General features: G+C 38.7%; 2 protein-coding genes across 18 annotated transcripts in view; both read left to right on the forward strand.

Annotated features, from left to right (window-relative positions):
* LOC137983997 (NLR family CARD domain-containing protein 3-like) overlaps positions 1-17,500 on the forward strand; it is an 89,601-nt gene that overhangs the window by 50,425 nt on the left and 21,676 nt on the right. The window lies entirely within an intron of this gene.
* Positions 654-17,500, forward strand: part of LOC137984000 (NLR family CARD domain-containing protein 3-like) — a 349,493-nt gene continuing 332,646 nt past the window's right edge. For 12 of the 17 annotated variants that reach the window (XM_068831165.1, XM_068831163.1, XM_068831166.1 and 9 more), the window contains exons 1-6: positions 654-804; positions 889-978; positions 10,288-10,338; positions 11,408-11,476; positions 12,562-12,625; positions 16,362-16,457. The gene's annotated coding sequence lies outside the window, so the exon portion shown is untranslated. Of the gene's footprint in view, positions 805-888; positions 979-1,835; positions 1,880-3,150; positions 4,615-4,762; positions 4,905-10,287; positions 10,347-11,407; positions 11,477-12,561; positions 12,626-14,419; positions 16,153-16,361; positions 16,458-17,500 lie in introns of those variants that run through there. The other 5 variants (XM_068831171.1, XM_068831169.1, XM_068831164.1 and 2 more) reach the window with 5 other exon arrangements.

The raw sequence follows: 17,500 nt of genomic DNA on the forward strand, positions 1-17,500 counted from the left end.
GCAAATCCTTATGTTCTGCGGCGCCTGTGTGCAGAAAGTGCTACCTTTGTGACAACCTTTGTGACTTCATCTGCAAAATCCAGTCTTCTCGGACTAAGAGTATTAGCCGTGGGCCTCGCTTGTATGCAGCCACCCCGCCTCAGAGGGGAGAGACTGGCTGTACAGAGGCTACCGTAGGCCCCTATCAGCCTCTGTAGGCCATCAGGAACGTACACACTGTTACTACGCGACCCCTAAAAAAGGTTGCTTAATTTAATACATGCACAGCCTTCAGTTTTGGGCTGCCCAAGGAGGTATGATCCCCAGTTCACATGCTCTATTCGTCCTTTTCCTCATTCCAAAAATACTCACATAAAATTCAAATATGTTACGGTGGCCTCGTCTTCCTCCTTCGCCAATTTCAAAGGTCGGTATAACGTAGTTTGCGTAAAGCATTCGGGATATGGGCACGCTTGTCACACCAACAGTGCATCCGACAGTTAATTAAAGAAGAGTTTTGCACGTTTGCCTTCCTTTTCATTGGGTTTTAGCCAGATTTTACCACTAAGCAACCAACCGGAGGGCTGATTCGAAGGGCGTTTGTTGATGTCATTCATTTTGATGGAAAGAGTGACTTTGATATGATATCTGACATCTCCGGTATTTTTTGACATTTTCCTAGGAGGTTTACACCTATCGTGTTTCGTTTGGTAAGAAGGAATTTGCCAAACGTTTCAAGATTTGGACAGAGACCTTCAAATTAAAATTCTACATTTTGTGATTTCGGTTTATCAAGATAAACACATCGTTCATTCAGTGAATGAGGTGAGTGAGATTCGCGTGACTTTACAATGTACGATTCCGCGAGGAATGTACGTACAGTGCTTATAGTTTTACGTTCGCTTTTAGGAGATTATCGCCACATCAGGGCCTTTGTCTCCTCGCTGGTAAACGTTTAACACGCCGAATAATCTTGCGGGAGTGAGAGTTGTCCAAAAGGTAAGAAAGGCATTTGATGGACAAGAATTAATAAACAGAAGCTCATGCTCTAAAAGTCGGCTTGGATCGGTAATCAACCTTGAGAAAGAATTTTCATGATGTTTACTTTACCGTTTATTTATAACCTGTTATTGTGTATCCTGAGAAGTCTGGAGTATTATTTAAGCATAAAGCATGCTAGGATTTGGAAAAAACGCTAGGAGGTCGCTCTTGTCGATGTACGAGGTACTGTTTAAAGTCATACTTTCAATAATGAAGTGAAACCGGAAGGGAAAGTAGTCTAAGGTATTTGCGTCTCTCTGAAGTCGGTTCTTCTTCTTCTTCGTTATCATTCACTATTACTCATACGTTGCAATTTAACAGCAGGTTTTACGTATGTCAGACAATAGTTTGTCGAATTACCTTTGAATCAAAGCTTTGTAAAGCGGCTTGTAATCATTCGATTTCTCCCGTCACTTCGCGTAAACAGCGTTTGGCGCAAAATGCACCAGATTGATTGCAATCGATTGAGGGAATCAGCAGAGTGCATCGTTCGGTTCATATGTACAAACAAGAAGTTATCCCAGAGGTCTTATTGAACTCTTCTTTGAAAAAGATACAATCAAACGAAGCAGCTTGGTTGCTCTTTAGTTTGGCCCACCCATAATGTTCGCGGTGCAATATTTCTGCTTGACCGTGTTGAATTTCGAGTTTGCTTTTGATTAGTTATTGTTTTAAATGTGTTCCAAGAAAGGACTCAATTTCATGCTGATTTACCTTATTATTATATTATTGCTTCATCAAGCTTTGAATTTAGAGTTTGCTTTTGATTAGCGATAGTGTCCTTCAACTAAAAGTTTAACTTGGATTTCTTACAGTACAGAGCGCACGATTGTTTTGGTGAGCGAAAAGATTCCGCCCGGTCAGTCACTTAGGGTGCGTTTGATTGACTCTATTCCGGAATAAGAATACGTCAGTGGAGTAATTTAAAACGGCATGTCTGGTGTTTTGAAGCAACAAGGATAATAAAGATATGTATAAAATAGCATTTTAGGAGGTGTTTGACAATTTTAATGTGAATCTTCGTAAAAACGAAGGATTTCTACCCTCTATTCCGTGTATTCCTATTTCGGAATACGGTCAATCGATCGCACCCTTACTTATTTAATTGATGGCAAGCTCATTTTAGCCTGAAGACTTGTTTTTATGCCGGTTTTTGTGATCGATGTTATAAGCGAATTAATAACTGTTTTTGATATTGAGATTGGAAAGAAGCAATAGCTCTTCACAGAACGCGTGATTCAACTTTGAGTGACCTTCAACTGAAATACTTTACAAGTTCCGGCTATAATAATTATGAAAACAAGGTCTATAAACTCTCATAATTTAGATGCTGGTGCGAATACTGTGATCTTTCACAGAATTTCCCTTTAGAGGAACATGCCAGTGACTCGAAAGAAAGTACCCGTTTAATACATAACTAATATTTTTTTCTCGCCCTTTTCGATCATCGCCTTTCGTATGAACGAACATTATTTGCCAAAGTTTAAAGGCATTTTTCTCTTCAATCTACGTTTGCCTTTATACCATAGAACATTGACCAGATTTTAGTTACTTAACTGCTCAACTGCTGTTTAGCTGCAGCATGTTTATAATGCATGCTCATAAGTAACGCTCCACTCCTCTAAAAGAAAATTTACAGCTTCCTGTTTTCCTAATTGATCTCGCCCTTTTCATCGTCTTTCGTGTGAACCAAGGTTATCACGCGAACATTATTTGCCAAAGTTAAAAAGTATTTTTCTCTTCAATCTACGTTTGCCTTTATACCATAGAACATGAATCAGAAAGCGGTACGTGACTCACGAAAGTCATCATTACTGATTAATTAAAATCATATCGAGCTAACATCAACTGAAAATAATATTAACGGTAACTAATATTAATGGGAACTGTCAATATCAACCAACAGAAAAATGTACGCACTTAAAATTGCCTTGTTGCTACACAAAGAGATATTTTGTGTAATTTTTATCCTTTGTCAGGATACACGACATGTCCACCCATAAGAAGTCAGCTACATTGTATTTCTGTAACAAAACCTCACAAACCTCGTATTTATACTTACTTATATATTTCTATTTAGAGTTCCGTGTTTTAGGATTTGAGGCGAATTTTCGCTGTTCTATCTTTTAGGATTTGGGTTCATTTCCCGTGGTTCTGGTGTTCCAAGATTCCTGTTTTTAGGGTTGCCTAAAATTGAGCACAAATTTGACTATTGGGGAAAGATTAGATGCAAAAATTAAAGTGCCTGTGTGTGCACTTAACTTGGAGGGTGTGGAAAATAATATCTAGGTAAGCACTGAAACACGATGTACATGTAGTACATAAAAATCTTATAAACATTCCTTGAAAACTCATTGAATACTCCTGGAAAATCCAGCACAAAGCCTGATCTGATTATAGGCTTCAAGATTCCTGAGAGCCGTATTAAACTGTTTCGTCTGTAATAACTAGTCTCCAAAACGAGATAGGATAGAAGATTTGTAGCCTCCACAGGTGGTAAACAATCCGGTTCCAAATGTTTTTTTTTCAGGAGTAAGTGACACAGGATCAATCACAATTGCTGCAATTTTTTCCACCTAGCGCTTTTTGACTGGCTGGTCCAGCTTCTTAGCATATTCAGAAGGAAGTCCAGAAGATGTTAATTAAGCTTCGACATTTTCACCCTATTTGGCTTCACGTACCGAATAATCCATTTTACAAAGGCTTTATTTGGAGATATATGGGGGAGGCGCGGTGGCCTCATGGTTAGTGCGCTCGACTCCGGATCGAGTGGTCCGGGTTCAGAGCCTGGCCGGGGACATTGTGTTGTGTTCTTGGGCAAAACACTTTACTCTCACGGTGCCTCTCTCCACCCAGGTGTATAAATGGGTACCGGCGAATTCAATGCTGGGGGTAACCCTGCGATGGACTAGCATCCCATCCAGGGGGGAGTAGAAATACTCCTAGTCGCTTCATGCTACAGAAACCTGAGATAAGCGCCAGCCTGATGGGCCTCCTTGGCTCGAACGCAGACTTTACCTTATTTGGAGATATACATGTAGAATTATTTATGCAGCCAGCTGTGATACACCAACATGGCGACCGGAAGTTGCGTGACGTCACGTGAAAACGATCTGAACAGCGTTGAGCAGTTGATAGCTTTACATGTGTAAACTGAATGCTGAAGCTAGTTGTGTGTGAAATTTCAAGTCCTTACGGCTATTCCAAGGTATGAAATGCAAGTTTTCGTTTTTTGTGGCCGAGGACTGAGCCCCATACAGTACCGTTTAATTTAGGGGCTATTTCCGATAAGTTTGTAAGACCAACCATGTTAGTTATCTTATCATAGTTATCTGTAGTCTTAGTTTTTGGATTAAGTCTTCATATTTTTCAGCATGATTCGTCACTGTATTGTTGAAGCATATTTTATAATATTTTAAACTATATGGATAGTAGACCTTCAGGAGATAGATAGAAAACCTTCTCGATTATTTTTCTAAGACCATCCAGTTATCTACTTGTTGACAAAATGAATTAAATTGAATTTACTTTTCAACCCATTTCCCACAACCCCATATATTTTTCAGCATCGGATTCACACGAACGCTAAACAAGGTATGGAATGTGTTAGTTGCGTTTCTACACGGTACGAATGTAATTCATCAGAACACATTACATTTCATTTGAATGCTTCACATTTTACCGATGTATAAATTGAAGTAAAATATATGTGAACTCGAGCTTTATTTGCTGTTCTTAAAAGGAAACCTGACACTGGTTGAATTCATAAATTGAGCAAGCAGTCCTTCGCATGACCATCAAGAAATAATTACAAAGCTGTACTTAGGGTGCGTTCGATTGGCCCTATTCCGGAATCAGAATACGTGGAGTGATGATTTGAAACGGTATGTTTTGGCGTTTTAAAGCAGCAAGGATAGTAAAGATGTGTTTAAAACAGCCTTTTAGAAGGTGTTTTACAATTTTAATGTGAATCTCCGTAAAAACGAAGGATTTCTAACTCCTATTCCATGTATTCCTGAATACGGTAAGTCAAACACGCCCTTAGAATGCAAAGGTACTACTTTCAAGCGATGAACCAAGCCTTTGTCTTAACAATAAAATAGGAAGTTTGAGATCTAATATTTTCTCGGTAATAATTGAGTGATGATAAACCGATATTTTTAGTCGTATTAGAGGAGCTCCGGCGGCCAGAAGGGCTGCCAAGTGGAGCAACTATGGTGACCACAGTCATATGAACAGGTACATGTGGGAATCATGAGTTGCTTTTCTCGTGGTAAGCATGGCTAACGATATTGCTCATGGGCACGTCCGACAACCTCTTACAATAATTAATTCTATCTTAATAATAATAATCATAATAATAATAATAATCATCAGTATCAATACTTGTATACTTGTGCCCAACATGGCGGCCATACTCCTGCTACTCAAGCTAGTTGACAGCATACATCTTTGATATATTGGACATCAAAGATATGGTGAATTGACACCTGTGAAAACAAGGTATCCGCTGACCAGTATCACTTGACTATACCCCGGGCTCGAGGGTAGAGCTCGTGGAAGGCAGTTACTTTTTAAAGTTGATCGCTGGCCAGGTACTGGTTTTGATTGGATCACAGGCTCAAGCCAGGTTAGCCTAAGTGAAAATGACGCTTACTTATCGTGTGTTTTCTGTGGCTTGATGCAGCTACACGGCCATGCTTCATGAACTAAAGCTCGTCACAGTCGACGCTTGTCGTGTTTAGGTGGAAAACGGTTTGGGAAACATTTTTCCTGCACTTTTCGCTGGGTTTAATCCAAAACAGGTTTGACATATTTATATACCTGTGGTAGCTACTGGTGGCTAATATGCAGTTATTGCAGTCAAGCACTTTGGAGGGATATCACGAGGAAAGAGACTAAATTAAATATAGTGACATACAACGGGACAAAGGGAAAAGGTGAAGAAATTTGAGAAATTTGAGTGAAGAAAGCCTCAAAAGAAGACGAGGAAAAAGAAGAAGAGAAAATTGACATGAAGGACACTGTAAAGCTTAGGGAAATAGAGCGAGGAAAAAAAAACTTATTTACAACGGTTAGCTTTCAGGTATTGTTTTCCTTCTAATACATGCATCACTGCCTCACATATTTTGTAAAACACTAAAAAAACAAAGATGGCCTGAAAACGTTTGTATTTCCTTGTTGATGGAGATTCTGACATATTTTAACAATCGCACACCACGTCGCCATTGAAAGCTACAGCAGACATCATTGGCGAGTTTTCCTTGTGATCATTGTCTATTTCGTCGGACACATAATCAAACTCTCAACACCGGCTCTGGTTGCTTATTTTAGAAGTGAATTGCTGGTTTGCATGTGACGTTATGGTGGCCATGTTGGATGGCAAGAACAAGAACCTGTATCTCCGATGGAAACTAAATTAATACTTTATTATTATGCAAATTATGTGAAAAGAAATTGTATTGTATTGCCATCCAACATGGCTGCCCTGTCACGTGGGTGAAAACCAAGAATTGACATGATTACTGTGGAGACTGTTTCGATTTGTAGGCTTTTTTATGTGAAGTGGATGTCCTGTCATGAGCTGCTTTGTTTGACTGTGAAATTGCAGTCGAGTAAGCAAATTGCTACGTCGGTTTAGCTTGAATTTTTAATTGGTAATTTTGGTGGTGTATCTAAACTGAAGAGAGAAGGTGTAAACATTACCACTCAAAACCGAAAATGTTGTGAAAGAGAATGTTTTGCATGTATAATTTCAGTTTTAGTTGTTGATTAAAATTGTTGGTTATTGTTTGCAAGCTTTGTTTGTTTACTACTGTCAGCTCAGAGTTGTTTGATCACTGTAAACTGTATACACCAATGACAATTGATAATCATTTTGTACTTTATGCAGAAGAATAATTATTTCCATGTACGTACACTACATTTCTTCCTAGGGTTAGAAATGGGACCCCTGAACTACGGATATCAGTTTTCCAGCATTTTCATTGGCTCGCTGGACACAGGCTTTCAGTTCACATAACTGCTGTACCTAATGTGGTTAAGGAACGCGTCAGCAATAAAGCAAGCTGAAAATATTTTTGCAGCTCTGATTATAAAAGGCCGACAAAAGCCGTTTTGGACCAGAATAGATGGAGGCGGAAAGCTAATACAGTAGTCCACAATACTACTGCCTGCTGGATATAAAATGATTATAACCAACTTGGTGCTACGCACCTCGTTGGTCATAATCCCTTCATATCCAGTGCGCCCTCATAGAATAATTTATTGTTTAATATTGCTGTTGTATTGTTCCTTTCCGCTTCGATTTATTGTCATGAATGATTGATGAGCATTCAGTTTTAAGTATTTTTAAGTATACACAACATAGGTTATACAATTCAGGGTTTCTTCGTAACATTAAAAAAGCGTACATGACCTTTTTTTGTTGCAATTCCTTTTGGTAGCCCTTTGTTACATAACACGTTGCAACTAACTGCTATCAGTTGCTCAAGTTTAATATTGCTTACAAAAACGTTGAATAGATTATGACCTCCTAGAGGCGATAATGGAAGGTACATGTAATGAAAGTTAAATATATAGAGTTAAGAAGTTAAGAGAACTTTGTAGAATCCTTCAATATTAAGGAAGCTTCATAGATGTAATCACATTTTACTAACCATCTCTGTAAGCGGATCTTAGTGTGTTTTCTTCAGTGTCTTTCTATTAGTGTTAAATTCGGTTTGTCCTGCCTCAATTAGCATTTTTTAAAATAGGGAAACAATCTCTTAATCACAGTTTAAGAATGCATAATATTTTCACGAAACTGTAAAAACAGCAAAAATCAAGTTTCACTTTTGCCATTTGCCATGAAGATCATGCTCAATTAGGTCTATTTTACCCTTTCTCTTTTTTATTGCTAATCGTTCATCTTGCCATTGTACCAACCAATATAATTATGGATGTTCTTGATTAATGTGGGTGGCTCAGCCCGCTCTTACTGAACTACCAAACCGTTGCTATAGACCTCTTTGAATAGTCATTTCTCCTGTCCCTTAAACTCTACAGTTATCCTTTTTTGCCAAGTATGTTCTATTTAAGCAATAGAGGATATTTTCTGTGTTTACATAGCCTCATCTAAACATGAGGGGAAGCTGGGAGATTCGAGATAGTTAAGCAAACCTTGGACTGCATCTTGCTTTTGCATAACTGTTTTGAATTCTTCCAACTCCCCCTGATGTTTAGATGAAGATGTATGTAAAGTCGGAAAAAAGTCCTCTATTGTTTTCATAAAATATTTCTCAAAAATAATTTAAGAAATGAAGGAAAATGTTTTTTTTGGCTTCTAGATTGAAACAGATTTTCTTGATACATGCCTACACTGTATTTCCGACCAGCTAATCAAAACACACGTTGGACAACACATAACCAATCAAAATTCGTTTTGATGTCACAGCAGTGTTTATGTTGTAGTTCAATTTTGACCTCTGGTTTAATTTTTTTTGAACAAGTAAAGAATTTTTAAACCAGTCCGACCGTATTTTTTATAAACTGGTCCAGAATTTTTGAAGCAGTCCATATTTTTTTCAAACCAGTTTAATTTTTTTATTGTAACACCACCCATTTCAACATACATGTAGTTGGACATCTTTCCGTAATTAAGTGGAACTGTTTGTGGAGTATGCATAAAATAAAGAAGAGAAATCATAAGATTATTATGGTAGACTGTCTCTGGTGCTATCAAAGACCAAGAAATAATTTTAGTGATTAGGGTCAAATGCTCAGCTTGGTGATTTGGCTTAAGCACTTTCAACGGTTTGCATTCATGTACTGTAAGGTTAGGGACACTGCCCAAAGTTTAGGAATTAGGGTCAAGCTTTCAATTTAGTGATTAGGTTGTGCACTGTCTTATTTGAAACAGTTAGGATTGCAGAAGGTTTCATGACAACTGCAGAGGTCACATACTGCAGACTGTCTACAAATAGAGCGGATAAAAAGTACATTGCATTTAAGTCTAAGCACCCATTTGATTAGCACTGATAAACAGTATATATTTAAGTCTACATGTAAGCACCCATTTTAAATGTCAGTCTGGATTAGTCTGCAGTCTGCATTTGTCAGACACTGCATTCTGGGTAAGGTATTAAGGGATCAAAGGGTGCAGGGATGGTGCAGTGGTGAGAGCACTCTCATCCCACCAATGTCGCCCGTGTTCGATTCCCGGATCTGGCATTATATGTGGGTTGAATTTGTTGGTTCTCTACTTTGCATCAAGGGGTTTTCTCCGGGTACTCCGGTTTCCCTTCTCCTCAAAAACCAACATTTGACTTGATTTGTGTTAATTGTTAATTTCAGTTTACAGTGTCCCCAATTAGTGCTCCAGCACTAGAACCACAAGACACTTAAATAAAGTTCCTTTCCTTTCCTTTCCTTTCCTTTTGCACACATTGTAGTAATTGAAGTAACTTATTTCAAGTATTTAGTCTAAAACAACCGTTGTGTTGGTCATTGGGTTAAGGATATTGGGTCATGGTTATTGAAAGTAAAGCGTTCTTTCACATGTAGGGTAAAGGGGTTACCAATAGATTGTAAAGAAGCTGTGGTGGTGTGTCCGTGGGAAAGTGAAATAAAGAAAAGGGTTTATCAAGTGAGTTGATGTGGTAAATAATTGACCGCTGTAAAGAAATTTGAAAGCTGACATTTTCAGCATTAGTCCTTCCTCAGAGCTAAACCCTTTCCTGTCTTTCACATAGTAAGACTAGATTTTGTAACAAAAAAACAGTGATGTTCTTTAATGATTCATTCCGCAATACACAAGAGCAGTATACAGGTTGGGGTAGGATAGAGGTAATGGAGAAGATCAGGGAGGGGTAGGAGAAGTAGAATGCAAGGAAGGAATATCACATTCTTTTTTAGACCCCCCAAAAAACCAAACCCCTGTTTTTTAAGTACACCCCCAAAAAAAGAAAATCCCTCTTTTAGAAAATTGATAAAAATAAACCAGTTTAAAAAAGGCTGCCTGTTTGTTTCCTAAGAGTTTTGAGATAAGTAATTTTCACTGAAACACACGACAGAGGACTGCGACTAGTTGCACATGTGCCTTGTGATTGAAGTGATGCCAGATTTCCAATGAAAAGTTAGTTCAAAGAACCATTTATGCAACCTTTTTGTAGGGCTCTTGACTAAAAAGATTCCTTAGCAACCATTGTCTTTCTGTAGTTAAGAGCCACCCCCCTCCCCCCCTTAACGATTGTAGGTAATCCTCTTTCTCTCTGCTGTTTATACTAGGAGACTCAGAGAGGAAGAACAAGAGCACACTGTCAGTGGGAGTCTGCTGAGGTGATAGGGTAATCCTAACCAATTTTGAAACAATTCAATTTGACTTGTTTTTGTGATGACAGACTATCAGTATTACTTTCTATCAACCTTTATTTCAATCAATGCAAGCTCTTCTACATTTCTGGGAGGACATACTAACGCACTTTCTGGTTTTAAGCCTCTATCCAATTAATATAATTATGGGGAGGGAAAGATCTCATTTGTGCATTATACGTATTACTTCCCACTTTTTGGAGTTATGGCGCACTTTTCATTTAGATGCCCAGGATACATCAGATTCTACATCAGTACTCCGTTGGTTCAGATGCTTTTTGACTGACCACAAACAACACGTTGTCTTTCGAGGAACTGACTCATCTCAGTCTTGCGTAATGTCGGGGGTCCCACAGGGCACGATCTTAGGCCTAATTTAATTATTTTGTTCCTAATTTATGCTCATGATCGCTTATCAGCACAGATAAGATTGCGGCACAGACAGATTGCGGCCAGTCAAAAAGCATCTGAACCAACGGAGTACTGGACCTTCGTGGGGGACAAAGGGACAGGGATGCTTCTCGGAAATTTTGAATTAAACCCCTAAAGGAGACCAATCTGGGTTAGGCCCAAGTTTTTTGTTACCCCTAAGAGAGACAAAATTTAAAACGTATTAGCGGAGCTCAGTGCGCGGAGCACCACAGTTAAGATAATATGGTAACCCATCGGTGCAAGAAATTTTGGTATGATAGTCATGACGACATCGATTCAAGTCAAGCATCGGAGGGATATAAACTTAAAGCTGAGTGTTTATTTTTAATTTGTTTAGAGCTTCTTTTTTCTCTGTGTTGCAATTTTTGGCATATCTTCAAAAGCTCTGATAAGGTTGCATGATACCTTTGAGGACCTTTGACTAGAACAGAAACAAAAGGAGAGAGAAAGAGAACGACAACAAAAAAAACAGAATACCAGTAATAGCTCAAACTTGGTGGAAGATATTACTCCACAAAGTTTTTCTTTGGGCACTAAACCCTTTGTTATTTTTACGGATGCATATTTTAAAAAAGTGGTTTAATCGTTTTTTTCCTTTGTTCAGGAATGAACCTCGAATTGTTATTGTCAACTGGAATGAAATAACAATTATCTGTACTCTTTTGGACATACGGTAAAGAAATAGTAACTGTTGATTTCTTTGTTTTGCTCTAAAATGCAAGCGAATAAGTGCTTTTTTTAATCCGTTTGCCCAACTGTTTTTCGATCTGCCTCGACAGTGACAAGAAAATTGTGCGCTTGTGTTATGAACACGTAATCGCAATGAGGTCTCGTAAAATTAGGGAGAAATATCCCTAGCTTTTGTTTTCAGAAGTTTGTTTAAAGCACCTAAAGGTACTTTATTGGAGCAGATCTTGTTTGAAGTTTCATTGTTCTTTCTTAGTTGCATTGCAGTATTTTGCCGATTCTTGTTCCAGGACAAGCTGGCATGTTTCAGTGAAATACATCAAAATGTGAATGATCTCATTTTCAGAGATAATGTGGAATAAAGAACATCAAAAGCAATGATGAAGCCGCGCAAAAGCCAAAACGCGCCATTTTTCCATCCTTGATTTGTGGGGGAGGGGGGTTACAAATTTTCCATCTATTTTGTCCAAGATTGCAATCTTGGACAGAATAAATAGGAACAGCAAACCCCCATCCCCCCAAAGCAATGATGAAGCCGCGCAAAAGCCAAAACGCGCCATTTTTCCATCCTTGATTTGTGGGGGAGGGGGGTTACAAATTTTCCATCTATTTTGTCCAAGATTGCAATCTTGGACAGAATAAAAAGGAACAGCAAACCCCCATCCCCCCAAAGCAATGATGAAGCCGCGCAAAAGCCAAAACGCGCCATTTTCCCATCCTTGATTTGTGAGGGAGGGGGGTTACAAATTTCCCATCTATTTTGTCCAAGATTGCAGTCCCTTAGGTTTTCTGTTTTGTGATCATAGTTGTATTATTGACAGATTCAGTTTGGTGATTTATAGAGAACAAGTGGTAACCAATGTGTTGGTTTACCTTTCTCCGATTTGAGAGCTGCTTAAGAATAGTGTGCGACAGCACCCTCCCTGTTTTGTTACAGCAGTTGTTTTTGTAGATAGTTAAAACGTTTTACTATTCTTTTGTCAACGTTATTTTAGGTTTTTTGTATAATGTATTTAACGAAACCGACAGATTTCTCTAGTTGCATGATATTAATCCCCATTTTCACTTCAGGTGCTGGCATTGGCACTCCGACGAGCATTGCCAAATTGTACCTTACAATCTCAAGTTACTCAAGGTAAGCGCTTCGGAGCCAGTGGCCCAACACGCCAGAGCTTATCCCCGGTTTACGTAGCATGAAGCGACTCACAGTATTTCTACTCCTCCCTGGTTGGGATGCTAGTCCATCGCAGGGTTACTCAAACTATTCTTAAATTGTTTAGTTTGCTGATTGTGTATTTTATTTCTCCATATTTGCCTTGTAGCATTTGGTAGAGTTTTACACAAAATTAGTAGGAATTTAACTATGATTGGATTGCATGCCATTTATTGGTTGATTCTTGATTTTCTCGTCTTTGTATGGCAGCATCTTTTATTAATAATTAGTTTTTTCACCACATTGCCAGTCAGTTTACGTTCGATTATCATCTATTAAATCATCGTCAATCACAGCTGGTTTCTGTGATACCTGCCTTTAATCGATCAGTAAAATCAATTCCTGCACGCTAAGTTCTCGCCACAACAGTTGTTTTGCATGTGACAGTTTGACCCTTCAACAGTTTCTGTGAGCCCGCTGCTTCAGTATCTCTCACTTGTTAGCTGTCCTCGCTCATGTTAGTATATGTATGGTATGACAAGATATCATTTCTCCAAGTGGCCATGTAATATTCTTTCTATTACATAGATATTGATGAAATGTTCAGATTAAAAGCAACGTGTTTTAATCATTTTCAAAATAGTGAAAAAGTTGTCACCAAATGCTAAAACGCGCAGTAAACATGAAACAAGGTATGAAAGTTATGAAAAACAATCATGATCATGTCAAATTGTGCAAAAAAATGTTAATGTAGTAGAGAAGAACTGTATAACAGCACAAGAGTATCTTACAATGAAGGGGAAGCTCGCGTTTTATTGGATAATCATGTTAGTTACCATGGCGACACCCATACCCTTACATATGGAACATAAAAATGATATGTTCACTGTGCGCGGTGAAGATTATGACTTTTTTGTAAGAAGGATAATCCTAGTCTTTCATGAGAATAAAGCGTTTTTGAGCATCCTTTCTTCACCCAGCCATAGATGCATGTATAAAGGGGTTAAGGATGGCATATTTGAGCCATGCATGGGGCCTGTATGTGGAAGTTTGAGAAAATTCACCTTTATTTTAAAGGACGAGGTGGGAATAGGTATAGAGACAGTTTAGAAAGCTAAATTCAGTGAGAGAAATCCTCACTTTATATTGCTGTCCTTGGCTTACTGCAAAAAAGTCGTATTTATTGCGAACGCAAGCGACGCGGTAAATATTCAAACAAAAGGTCTGGAACGAGTGTAGAAACGGCGAGGGAGAATGGGGAGAGCCGCGAGAAAATACGACCGTCCGCTATGCATATATTAAATTCGTTCAAAATTACCCGTTCTTCCAGCAACGGGAAATTTCCATTGGTTTACTTCTGACGCAGCCTGTCATCAAATGTCAATCACACCTCATCAAAAAGATATAGACGCCGTATCAGTTTCACAGTAAAACAGTAACCTCGCGGGAAAATGGACGACGTGGACTTGGTATGAAGAATGCTCGCCTCCCAATAAGCAGTGTTCTCCACAAGTCACAAGTTTTAATATTTTTAGGGTTATTTAACACAATCTCGCTTGATACAGTCTCAATCACTAGTGTTGTCAATCACTGTCAAAAACCCCACGCTATTGAAATATTATAAATTTGCATTCACGCCTGGATCACTTCGGAATTTCTGGTGTCTGTCACATTCTCTAATTGATCTGTTTTTCATAATACCCTAAAGATTTAGGAAACGAAACCAACAATTACTTAAGTTCACGCAATCAACGACTATAATTTTCAGTTTTCCAACATTGGATGCGCTTGCGAGCGATTTAGGATTTGTTTTGAAATCGGAGCAAAAGGAAACTGTGGAATCGCCTCTCAAAGGAAGAGAATTTTTTGGTGCGTTGCCAACGGGCTTTGGAAAAAGCCTGATATTTCAGCTGTTTGTTTTGGCGAAAAACAGAGCCTCCAGCTCGTCAAATGCATCTTCAGTCGAACGCCCGACAATTATTGTCATTTGTCCGCTCAAAAGCCTTATAGAAGAGCAGATAACATCGAATGCGTTTAGCCTTTCTGCCGCTGAACTAAAATTTCGAAACTGCGTTTTAAAACAACAACCGCACAATCTGCAACTGTCAGACGCTGTTGCTTCTTTTGGTTTTCTTTCTCTACGCGAAGCGGGTTTTTTTCGGCGTTGTTTGACTCATTGAACAGAAAAAACAAACGCCTTTCCTTTCCAAAACACCACTGAATCGAACGTACGAAACTTCGCGCCTTCCGAAGAGCGAAGAGAAAACGACTGAACATGACAACTCAACTAATTTCCCGCGAAAATAAGGCATACAGGTTGTGTTTTCACAAGGACAAGTTTGACTAGTTAAAGTCGGAAAAGTCCGGAAGTTCAGTGAAAACAGCTTGTCCTAAGTTAAGCGAGTTAAAAATGCAAGCTGTTTTCACATGAAAAAACAAGGGATTATCTCGCCTTTATGACAGGAAATTCCTGCAGAGTTATACTACCTCGCGAGATGGTATAACTTGTCCCGGTAAATGCCGCAGCCAATCACATTGCCGGTAGTGACAGATGCCTGCCAAATCGTGAACTGCCAAATATTTTCCAGACGCTCGCACTCGCCTCGTGGTTCACTTTGGTTTTGAAATGGCAGATGAATTCACTAGTAATACCTTCCCGTTCCGATTTACAATTCCTCCGGCCTAATTAGATCCCTCAGTTCCTCGGCCAGGACCTTACCGATTTCATGGTGGCGGTATGCAGAACCCGCAGTACCCGCTTTAGTGATTGCTCTAAACATGTGAACTCAATTTCATGCTGATTGAACTTCTTTTTTCTTTAATGAATCTTTCCTCATTCGAGGCTCTCAGCGACTCGATAACTGGAACGCATAATTTAGTGGTAAGAGTGTAAAAGCTCTCTTTACAGGCATTAGGAAGATTTTTTTCCAGAAACTGAGTTTGAATGGACTGGATGAGTTACACTTCTTATAGTTAACCGAGAGCACAGAAGTGTTTTTGGTCAGATATATAAAAGCTTCCCAGTTGACTTAATAAATTTTCAATAACGGCGGGCTCATGTTAGCCTTAGTGCTTGGATTTAGTGCTTGCTTCACAATTTTAGACTATAATTATGAATAAAGGTCTGGAAACTCTGATAATTTAGATGCTGCACGGTGAGGATACTATGATCCATATGAAAACGTTTTGAAGACTTGTCCTTGACTAACGCAGACTGAAAATGGTTTACTGAACGCATTTTACTCTTTAATCCACGCTTGCCCTTAATACCACAGAAAATGGACCAGATTTTGGCTTCTCTAACTGCTCGATTGCTGTTTATCTGCAGCATGTTATGCATCTCATAACGCGTTACGCTTGGGGAAGAAAATTATAACTTCCTGTTTTCCTAATTTATCTCGTGATTTTTCCCAGACCATAAGTTAATTGTGGGTGTAACAGAGTAGGCAATCATTGAAGTGACTTAAAGTTTGGGAAAGGTTTAGGTTTCCAGTATGCTCAAAACTCATGTATGTATTCTATCCATATGGTATTATGCATGTAAGAGTTACAAAGCATCGTTTACTGTTTTAGCGCCAAAGAACAGAGGAGATGCTTTTTGTCCTTTGCAATTGCAGGCTTCTCGTTCAATTTAACTTATTCTTTCACACAGTTCATCCGCAAACATTTCAATGACTTTTGCGTTTAAAATTTATGTTGTATTCCTTTTTGTCTCAAGAACAGATCCTGTGCAATCCTTCTAGATCACTGGATGTACGGATGAAAATTTCTACCTTGAAAAAGGTTTAAAACAGAAAGGTGCACGCGAAACAAGGTATGGGATTTTTGAGTTACGAATGTGATTCGTCAGCACATAATTCACTTCGTTTCGATGATTCACTTTTCACCAATATCAATAGAAATAAAGATAATTTGTCGTTTCAAAGGGAAGCCGACCTTGAAAACCAGTCGAGCAGTCATCAGAGTAGTGCGCATAATTCGAGTGGAACCCAAATATGATGTGTCTGACTTAACACGAAATATGTAGTATTCTAATATTCTCTGTGAGTTTAATGATGATGCAGGGATATTCTAGTAAATACTATCCCTTTTCGCATCGATTTATTATAAGGATAACATGGTGAAGTGTAAGTGTAGCCGATTCACTGTCCCTTCATAGTAAGAAGAAAGGCACCCAGACAGTGGATGTATTGGATACACTTTTTTCACTTTGTTAAAATGCGTATACTTTATCAAATTTATCGATGAAGCCATCCAATCCAGCGCCAAGTTTAAAAGCCTGAGGATCGTGTTTTTTTAGAGTCCTGTACAGTGGACACTCCTTGAAAACCCTGTTGTGAGTAGACAGCTCTAACAAGTTGATTAGAATAATGATCAGACTGTGTCGTTTTGTTGATAATACAAACAATTTAAGCGGCTTGACAAGTTTCATTACTTCCGTGGGAAACCGTGTCAAACGAAACTGGTTAGTTTCGTTCGGTTTAACATTGCTTGTCCGCCAATGGCTTCGCAGTAGATTTGCGATGTGTATCCCCAATCTTTTTTCCTTTGCTTGATAAGTGTTGGCCCATATAGGATTGAGAATTTGCTTTTGATCAATTTGAATGTGTTCCATGTTTTCCAAAAATATATCTTCCTGCCTTCTTAGAAACTCTCGATAAATCATTAGCAACAATGAGCTTCTAATAATGCAGCAAAAGATAAAATTAGCCGAAACATGCTCCTGGAAACCAAACTGATCAAGCGCGACCATTCCCACATATAAATGGATTTTTTCTTTGTCCGGACAACCAATTTTTTTGTGCCGGTATTATTGTAAACATTCACAAACATTCAATTCTTTAGAATCAAGGAAGA

This window comes from Montipora foliosa, chromosome 13, assembly GCF_036669935.1.
Source record: "Montipora foliosa isolate CH-2021 chromosome 13, ASM3666993v2, whole genome shotgun sequence".
Lineage (NCBI taxonomy): Eukaryota > Metazoa > Cnidaria > Anthozoa > Scleractinia > Acroporidae > Montipora > Montipora foliosa.